Source organism: Ovis aries, chromosome X, assembly GCF_016772045.2.
Source record: "Ovis aries strain OAR_USU_Benz2616 breed Rambouillet chromosome X, ARS-UI_Ramb_v3.0, whole genome shotgun sequence".
In the NCBI taxonomy this organism is placed as follows: domain Eukaryota; kingdom Metazoa; phylum Chordata; class Mammalia; order Artiodactyla; family Bovidae; genus Ovis; species Ovis aries.
Genome location: NC_056080.1, coordinates 88,271,739 through 88,281,693, shown reverse-complemented (window position 1 = coordinate 88,281,693; position 9,955 = coordinate 88,271,739). Strand labels below are relative to the sequence as shown.

Below are 9,955 nucleotides of genomic sequence, written 5' to 3'. Positions count from 1 at the left end.
AGTAGGAATTCAAGAAACACCTGGAGTAACAGGCAAATTTGGTCTTGGAATAAGGGATGAAACAGCGCAAAAGCTAATAGAATTTTGCCAAGAGAATGAACTGGTCAGAGCAAACACCCTCTTCCAACAACACAAGAGAAGACTACACATGGACATCACCAGATGGTCAACACCGAAATCAGACTGATTATATTCTTTGCAGCCAAAGATGGAAAAGCTCTATACAGTCAGCAAAAACAAGACAGAGCTGACTGTGGCTCAGATCATGAACTCCTTATTGCCAAATTCAGACTTAAATTGAAGAAAGTAGGGAAAACCACTAGACCATTCAGGTATGACCTAAATCAAATCCCTTATGATTATACAGTGGAAGTGAGAAATAGATTTAAGGGACTAGATCTGATACATAGAGTGCCTGAGGAACTATGGACTGAGGTTCGTGACATTGTTTACCTGTGGAGACACCATAACCAGCTCTTATGGAAGACTAGGGGCGAAAATCAGTGACTTACAATCCCTTAGAGTAAGATGACAAGGCTTATGACTGTTTTACCTTTTTCCAGTCTCAGGGCACAGCCTTGGATTACTTTATGTCATGATATCTATTCCCATCTGCAGTGAACTGGCAATGAGTTAAAATTACAACCCCACATCACTGCAGATGATGGTTGCAGCCATGAAATTAAAAGACGTTTACTCCTTGGAAGGAAAGTTATGACCAACCTAGATAGCATATTCAAAAGCAGAGATATTACTTTGCCAACAAAGGTCCTGTGGTAATGTATGGATGTGACAGTTGGACTGTGAAGAAGGCTGAGCACCAAAGAATTGATGCTTTTGAAATGTGGTGTTAGAGAAGAGTCTTGAGAGTCCCTTGGACTGCAAGGAGATCCAACCAGTCCATCCTAAAGGAGATCAGTCCTGGTCTGATGATGATCTGATGATCAGACTGATGCTGAAGCTGAAACTCCAGTACTTTGCCCACCTCATGCGAAGAGTTGACTCATTGGAAAAGACCCTGATGCTGGGAGGGATTGGGGGCAGGAGGAGAAGGGGACGACAGAGGATGAGATGACTAGATGGCATCACTGACTCGATGGACGTGAGTTAACTCCAGGAGTTGGTGATAGACAGGGAGGCCTGGTGAGCTGTGATTCGTGGGGGTTGCAAAGAGATAGACAAGACTGAGCGACTGAACTGGACTGAATCCTACCCAGTATTGGTCATGCTGGAGATCTTGCGGTGCCCAACTCCAGTCCAGGGGTCCCAGGAGGTCATGCTGCCTTGACCTGCCTAGCGATCTGGTCCTCCAAAGGTTGCCACGTCTCAACCTGATTGGTGATCCGCCCATCCAGGGGTCCCAGGAGGTCATCACGTCTCAACCTGCCCAGGGATTTGATCTCTAGGAGGCTGTCACGCCTCAACCTGCCTGGAGATCTGCACCCTGACCCGGGGACACCTGGCTCTCAGGTTGCAACAGTGCTGGGTAGGATAAGCTTCAGAAAGACTCACCCCTAATGAAGTCCACCCATGGAAATTGAAGGAGGCCTGTTAGTTTTTTTCTTTTTCTTTTCCTCCCTGTCATAACTGTCTTTCAGATGGGAAATAACCAATCCACTTCCCTGCCAACGTCCTTGAGATGCATCCTTGATAACTGGAAGCTATTCGATCCTAGGGAGAAGTCGCTTAAAATTCTTTTGTGCCACTGCGTGGCCACAGTATCCACTGGGGGATGAAGAAGACTGGCCTGAGGATGGGAGTTTAAATTACAATACCATTCTACAACTAGAATTATTCTGCAAAAGACAAGGGAAATGGACAGAGATCCCCTATGTCCAAATTTTCTTCCAACTAAGAGATATGAGAAGGCAATTGCAACCCACTCCAGTACTCTTGCCTGGAAAATCCCATGGGCAGAGGAGCCTGGTAGGCTGCAGTCTATGGGGTCATGAAGAGTCAGACACAGCTGAGCGACTTCACTTTCACTTTTCACTTCAAGAGATATAAAGGAACTCTGTCTTAAGTATGGGATTGTTGTATGCCCTAAAAGTGAGACTACTAGGCAAATGGTGTTAGGCACAGGCAACCAAGAAAAGGAACCCCCCCCCTCCCCGTAAAGGCTCACCTCCCACGGCCCCGAAAAGACTAGAGCCTTCTACAACTCCTGAGTTGCCTGGTGTTCCTTCCTTGTATCCAAATGTGCCACCATATCCAGGAGCATCCCCTCCACAAAAGCCAGCTCGAGTATGCCCCTTAGTTGACACTGGAGGAGAATTCAGACCAACCGGGGTCCATAAGCCCTTTTCCCTCATAAAACTAAGACAGATCAAACAAAGCCTGGGAAACTATACAGATGACCCAGGCAAATATATAGATACATTCCAACATATTATCTTGGCCTTTGACTTGACGTGGAAGGACATCATGGTCATATTTAGTCAAACTTAATCTGACCCTGAACATATTAGGGTCTTAAAAAAAGCCTGAAGATATGGAACAGGGCTTCACATGTCAAGTGATAAATACCCAGTAGGGGAAACTGAAGTCCCCTCCTCTGATCCTAATTGGAATTATAATGATCCTGAGCACATCTGGGAAAGAGATCATTTTCTAATCTGTGTGAAGGCAGGACTGAAATCAGCCCAGCAGAAAGTAATCAGCTATGCCTGGGTCTCAGCAATAACTCAGGAGCCCAATGAGAACCCCATTGCCTTTCTGGACAGGCTAAAAGAGGCCCTCCCAAAGTTTACCAATCTGGACTTAGACTCTTAGGACAGGTGATTTTAAAGGACAAATTCCTGTCCCAATGTGCATCAGATATCAGAATTAAGTTACAACCGCTACAGCAGCAGGACCCTGCTTCCTCTTTAGACGAGATGGTCCAGACTGCCACCAATAACTTTTATAACAGAAAACAGGAGAAGGAGGCCAAGGCCAAGGAGAGGGAGAGAAGGAAAGAGACAAGGCATGCCCAGATGCTGGCTGCCCTCCAGGGAAGCCCTATGGCACACCCTGAGTCCTTAAAGGACAAGGCATGAGGCAAATGCCTAATATGTAGACAGGTGGGGTATTGGGCCAAAGAGTGTCCAAACTGTGACAAGTCTCCTAAAATGGCTTGCTACAAATGCCATCAATTGGGACATTGGGCGGCACTCTGCCCTTGGGACCCAAAAGCCTCAAGGTCAAACACCAAGCCTTCCATCACAATGGTTCAGGACTGAAGAGGCCCGCTCCAGCCAGCCCACCTGTCACAGATAACCATCACGAGGCCGGAGCCAAGGGGGCAACTGGATGTGGCAGGTAGGTCTGAGAATTTCTTGGTTGACACGGGGGCTACCTACTGTGTCCTGACCTCCTATTCTGGAGCCTTCTCCTCCCGAACCTGTACCATTTTGGGTGCTACAGGAAAAACAACTACTAAAAGATTCACCCAAGCACTTCTTTGTTGCTGGGATGGACAAATATTTTCCCACCAGTTTCTGGTGGTCCCTGAGTGTCCTACTCCTTTAATGGGAAGATATATACTCACTAAACTGGAGACCACCCTTGTGATGGGAAGCTTTTCAGCCCCTAGAGCTCCACAGCTTCTAGTTACTACTGAAGAACCCATTACACCTCCTCCAATAAAGAGCAACCAAAAACTATGGGAGGACAAAATTAACCCCCAGGTGTGGGATCAGGGAATTCCTGGATGAGCCCACCTAGCTGAACCTGTCACCATTGTCCTCCGAGATCCCACTGGGTTTCCTAACCGGAAACAATATCCCCTCAAAACAGAGGTTCAGGAGGGACTACAGCCTTTAATAAATAAATTTCTTGCTTGTGGGCTATTGGTCCCCAACAATCTGCTATGTAACACCCCAATCCTCTCAGTAAAGAAAAAGGATGGAACCTGGTGAAAGATCTCTGGATCATAAATGAAGCTGTAATCCCCCTCCATCCCACAGTACCCAATCCCTATGTAATCTTGGGAGAAATCCCACCCAGTGCCAAGTGGTTTACAGTCTTGGATCTCAAAGATACATTTTTTTGCATACCGCTGGCTAAAAAATCCCAATATCTTTTTGCCTTTGAGTGGGAGGCCCCAGGAGAAAAACACCAACAGATGACTTGGACAGTATTATCTCAGGGGTTCAGAGATAGCCCCCACTTGTTTGGACAAGCCCTTAGCCAGGATCTCCTAAATCTGGACCTGGGACCTAATGAAAAAAATATTACAATACATAGATGACCTACTAATCTGCTCTCCAGATGAGAAAAATGCCCAACAACATGCAATTCAGGTTCTAAACTTTTTGGCAGGAAGGTGATATCAAGTCTCCCGTGCTAAGGCATAGATGGTCGAGACAAAGGTCACTTACCTGGGAGTTCAGATTACACACAGGTCCAAGAGTTTGTCCTCTGATTGGGTACAAGGAATCCTCCAGTTTCCCTCCCCCGTGACTCGAAAACAATTAGGAGCTTTCCTGGGGCTAACTGGGTATTGTAGAATCTGGATACCCAATTATGGTCTAATTGCCCAGCCCTTATATGAAAGCTTAAAGGGATGGGATGATTCAATCCCATTAATGTCAGGAACTCCTCAAAAGAAGGCAGAAGCTACACTAAAACAGGCCTTAACTCAGGCACCTGCCTTGAGGTTGCCAGACCCAGAAAAAGCATTCCAACTTTATGTCCATGAAAGAGAGGGAATAGCCCTGGGAGTGTTAACTCAAAGGTTGGGATCTGAGCCCCAGCCTGTAGCTTAGTTATCCAAGAGGCTCAATCCAACCGCCTGAGGCTGGCCCCCCTGCCTTCAAAATCTTGCAGCTATTGCCATCCTGATAGAAGATGCTTTAAAACTCTCCTTTGGGGTAAACTAACTATTTTTACCAGCCACCAAGTGAAACAACTCCTAAATGGGAAAGGCCATTTATGGATGTCTGATCAAAGAATCCTGATATCAAGTAGTGCTGATTGAAAATCCAGGCCTCACTATATCCCCTTGTGAGGTTCTTAACCCAGCCACCCTCCTGCTACCCCCAAGTTAGCTGAGCTCATAGCCCTGACTTGAGCGTTAGAGTTGGGAAAAGGAAAAAAAAAATAGCCATTTACACTGACTCCAAGTATGCCTTTCTTGTGCTACATGCACATGCTGCTATTTAGAAAGAAAGGGGCCACTTGATCACCCAAGGGTCCCCAATCAAATATGGTGACCAAATTCTTAGACTCTTGGAGGCAGTCCATCGGCCCACTGAGGTTTCAGTCTCCCACAGTGAAGGACACCAAAAAGGGAGCATGGAAGTGACATGAGGGAACCAAGCAGCTGATCAGGCAGCTAAGAGAGCAGCATTGCAGAACAATGACCTAATAGGGGTTGCCACCTTAATCACACAGACTAATTTGCCAGAAACTCCTTCATATACTGAAGGTAGGACTCTTAAAGCTAAGAGTGAGGGCTTTCAAGAAGATCATATGGAGTGGTTCCAAAAGGAAGGACTCCTTTTTCTGCCTGGAAATCTCCAATGGAAGTTAGTTAACTCCTTACATGCTACCACTCATTTAGGGAGAAAGGCCCTCCAAAGATTACTAGAAATATCCTTCAGAGGAACAGGCTTCCAAGCAACTCTAAGGTAAGTGGTCTCTTGTCCCACTTGCCAATTAAACAACCCCCAAGGAGCTCGAAGACTCCAGCCTGTCCAATGACGTGGGGCCTACCCAGGAGAGGACTGGCAGATGGACTTCACCCAGATGCCAGTTTCTCAAGGGTATAAATACCTATTAATCATGATAGATACATTCACAGGATGGATCGAAGGCTTTCCCACCCAGACTGAGAAGGCTGAAGTGAAGTGAAGTGAATTGAAGTCGCTCAGTCGTGTCCAACTCTTTGCGACCCCATGAACTGCAGCCTACCAGATTCCACCATCCATGGTATTTTCCAGGCAAGAATACTGGAGTGGGTTGCCATTTCCTTCTCCAGGAGATTTTCCTGACCCAGGGATTGAACCCGGGTCTCCCACATGGTAGGCATTGTAGGCAGACACTTTAACGTCTGAGCCACCAGGGAAGATCCAATAAACTCCCAAACTGTTCTACAAATCAAGTGAAAAGTTTGAAGTGTTTCTAAGAAGGCAGTGTTCTAATTTCTGAATGTTTTCCAATTTATAACACCTGTCTTAATCTGTATCTACTCTGAATATTTATGAACATTTAATATGCCTTATGCTGCTGCTGCTGCTCAGTAGCTCAGTCATATCTGAATCTTTGTGACCCCATGGACTGTAGCCCACCAGGCTCCTCTGTCCATGGCATTTCCCAGGCAAGAATACTGGAGTGGGTTGCCATTTCCTTCTCCAGGGGATCTTCCCAACCCAGGGGTCCAAACTGAGTATCCTGCTTTGGCAGGTGGATTCTTTACCATTGAGCCATCTGGGAAGCTCCAATATGCTCTATACTTATCATCAAAATAAGATGATTGGTTTTGTTTGCTCACCTAAAATATATGTTGTAACAGAAAGCTTCATCTAAAAAATTCACCCCAGAATGTGTAAAGAACTCCAATTTTCAAAATGAATAGTTAATTAGCAACAACAAGAAAAAATGCTTACCTCTCAAGACAGTCATCTTCACTATCACCATGGTCACTGCATGGCTCTAACAATATACCTACACACTAAGGAGGTGGTAAAAACAAAAAATTGCTCCATGAAATTATTTCAAGATTTTGTCTGCTCAGGTCATTACAAAGTGACAATGGGACATCATTTACTTCTAAGGTCACCCAAGGGGTCTCTAAAACATTGGGCATTACTTATTATCTCCATTGTGCCTGGAGGCCTCAGTCTTCAGGAAAAGTAGAAAGAGCCAAGCAATTCTTAAAATCAGCAATAAAAAAAGATAACCCAGGAGACCTCCCTAGGGTGGAAGGAGGCTTTACCAATAGCTCTCCTCCACACCCGTATTGCCCCTAAGGGCAATAAGGAGCAGGTTGGTCTTAGTCCTTATGAGGAGAAGGCAATGACAACCCACCCCAGTACTCTTGCCTGGAAAATCCCATGGATGGAGGAGCCTGGTAGGCTGCAGTTCATGGGGTCACGAAGAGTCGGACACGACTGAGTGACTTCACTTTCACTTTTCACTTTCATGCATTGGAGAAGAAAATGGCAACCCACTCCAGTGTTCTTGCCTGGGGAATCCCAGGGACGGGGGAGCCTGGTGGCTGCCATCTATGGGGTCGCACAGAGTCGGACACGACTGAAGGAACTTAGCAGCAACAGCAGCAGCAGTCCTTATGAGATGCTATATGGGAGACCTTTTGTTTATGTCAATGACCTCTTCCTATATTCAGAGATTTAGACCCTCCAGTCTTATACCATGGTCATTGGGCAATTCCAGCAGGATATACGCTTGTGGGGTGTGAACCAGGATCCAAAAGATTCTAAGGAGTCACCGCTATATGCTCCAGGGACTCAAGTCCTAATTAAAGTCCGGAAAGATGGGTCCCCAAAGGCTCAACTCCAGCCCACATGGAAGGGCCCCTACCCTGTAATACTTTCTATCCCCACAGCAGTTAAGGTACCAGGACATGACTCCTGGATTCACTACTCACAAGTCAAGCCATGAAAAAAATCAAAAGAGGACACTCAATACACCTCTGAGCCCCTGGGAGATCTCAGATACCTATTCAGAACTATAAATGAGTGCTATTCTAATAAATATCCCCAAAATCTAGTTTCTGGGAATAAGATTTCTCAGGACAGCTCTAAAGAGCCAATGCAGCTTGGTTGGGACTGTACTCCAAAACAGACAGGAGATAGACCTTTTGATCTCTGAACAAGGAGGGACTTGAGCCATCCTGGTGATGGGAATTTGGAATTGGCTAATTGCCCCTACTAGTCTTTGTTATGCCATATTGATGCTGCTTATGATTGTTCCATGTATTGTCAATTGTCTAATCTGTTATGTCTCTGCCCAGGTCAACAAGCTACAACGTGCAGTGCCAGTTCAACAAAGATATAAAACTATAGCCGACCATGAAAAGTATCACTCACCCTTAGATGGACACCGCTGTAAAGACTCTGAAGCCTGAGACTAACAAGAGGGGGAGGCCCAATGCCCCTCACCATCCCAGTTCAGCAGGAAGTAGCCAGAAAGACCTCGACACCCCTATTCCAAAAGAATTGGGCCTCCCATCTCTTAAGGGGGGAATATTAGGTAGTTAGAATTGGAAACAGGAGTCCAGAATGGCTGTGGCTAAAAGATAAGGAAGGAAAAGCCCACGAAAATAGAACAAAGGAAGGTCTGAGGACCAGAGGACCTCAGGTAGAACAAACAGCACTCCTGGCTCGCCCAATTTACATAGGGTAGGCCCAGGGGGAGGGAAAAACATATAAAAAGAGGAGCCATAGGGCCAGGGGTCGGTCTCTCTCCTGCAAGCTGGTGCACTCCCCCACTCTCTTCTCTTTGGGTCTTTGGGTCGGCATGCGCTCATGCCTCGAGGATGGATTTTGCTGCTATTTTCTAAATAAAATAAAGCTGTAACACAGAGCTGTAATACTGATCTGTCTAAGAGCCATAACATGGTCTGTCCAAGACCTGAGAGCTATAGACATGGTCTGTCTCTTACAAGCAGAAGGCTCTAACATCCATCGCTTCAAATTTTGTTGGGACAAGACAGAACTGAGGAGAATACACTCGCCTGACAAACTCATCTTTTCTGGAGAAATACCTGGTATACTACGTGCTTCAGGGGAACAGAATGAATAGTTCAAGAAAAAAGTCACTATTTGCCTCAATACTAGGAGTCAAAATAAAAGCAAACATATTAACTCTATTAGGAGTGTCAAATTTTAAATTAATAAGTACTCAAATTATACTTGAAGCCTTTGAAATACTAGTAATTCTGCAGAACATGTTCACATATAAAATATGAAGTGCTAATAAACATAACTAAATATCATTAATATAATGACATTTTAACACAAACAAAGCATTTCATGTAATAATTCCTAGTCAGAACCAGCTGGCGCAATCTTACAGATAAAAAGACATCAGCATCCAAACAGATGAGCAAATCATTAAATAAATCACCACATTATTAGCTCCCAGATAAGTCCAACAGTTTGAGCAGGCTCACAATTCTCAACTTGCTACAAAGCAAATCTATAAGGTAATTGTTAAAGATCTCATCCAGCATTGTAAAGCACAACTTTGACCACTCATATTTTAGTGTATGTATGATTTACCTAGTACAACTTTTAAAAATTTCCTTTTCTGAACTCTACTCCAAAAGATTTTGGTTGCTTTGGTTTGAGATAAGACCCCAGTATTTGGATTTTATAGGCATGGAAAATTCTTATGCAGGTGGTCACTGGACCACACAGTATTTGTGAAATAATGTTCTAGATTAAGAATCATTTTTCAGCAATTGCTTGCTTTGGCAACACATGTACTAAAAACTGGAACAATACAAAGAAAATTACCATGGCCTCTGCACAAGGATGACAGGCTAATTCATGAAGCATTCTGTATTTTTAGAAACAGACTCATGGACATAGAGAACAGACTCCTGGTTGCCAAGGAGGAGAGCAGGGATAGGGGAGGGATGGACTGGGAGTTTGGGATTAGCAGATGCAAACTATTATATATACAATGGATAAACAATGAGGTCCATGGAACTATATTCAATATTCTGTGATGAAACATAATGGAAAGTTATGAAACACACAGACATATGTATAACCGAATCACTAGGCAGTACAGCAGAAATTAACATAAATCAATTGTACTTCAATAAAATAATTTTTTAAAAAAATAATCACTTTCCAGTCACCTAGACAAATTAACTTTCCGATAACTGCTTCTTAATTTAAAGATAGAACTCTGTCATATATGGGAATGGAAAGATAATTTTCACTCTACCTTTCTAGGTTCTTGACTGAGACCTCCCTATAATAAAGAGGCAGATTAACAG

General features: G+C 44.4%; 1 non-coding gene across 1 annotated transcript; it reads left to right on the top strand.

Moving 5' to 3' along the window:
- Positions 1-9,411: 9,411 nt before the first annotated feature.
- Positions 9,412-9,517, top strand: LOC114111795 (U6 spliceosomal RNA). Its single transcript, XR_003587543.1, has one exon. It is a non-coding gene; the product is annotated as a U6 spliceosomal RNA (small nuclear RNA).
- Positions 9,518-9,955: the final 438 nt, after the last annotated feature.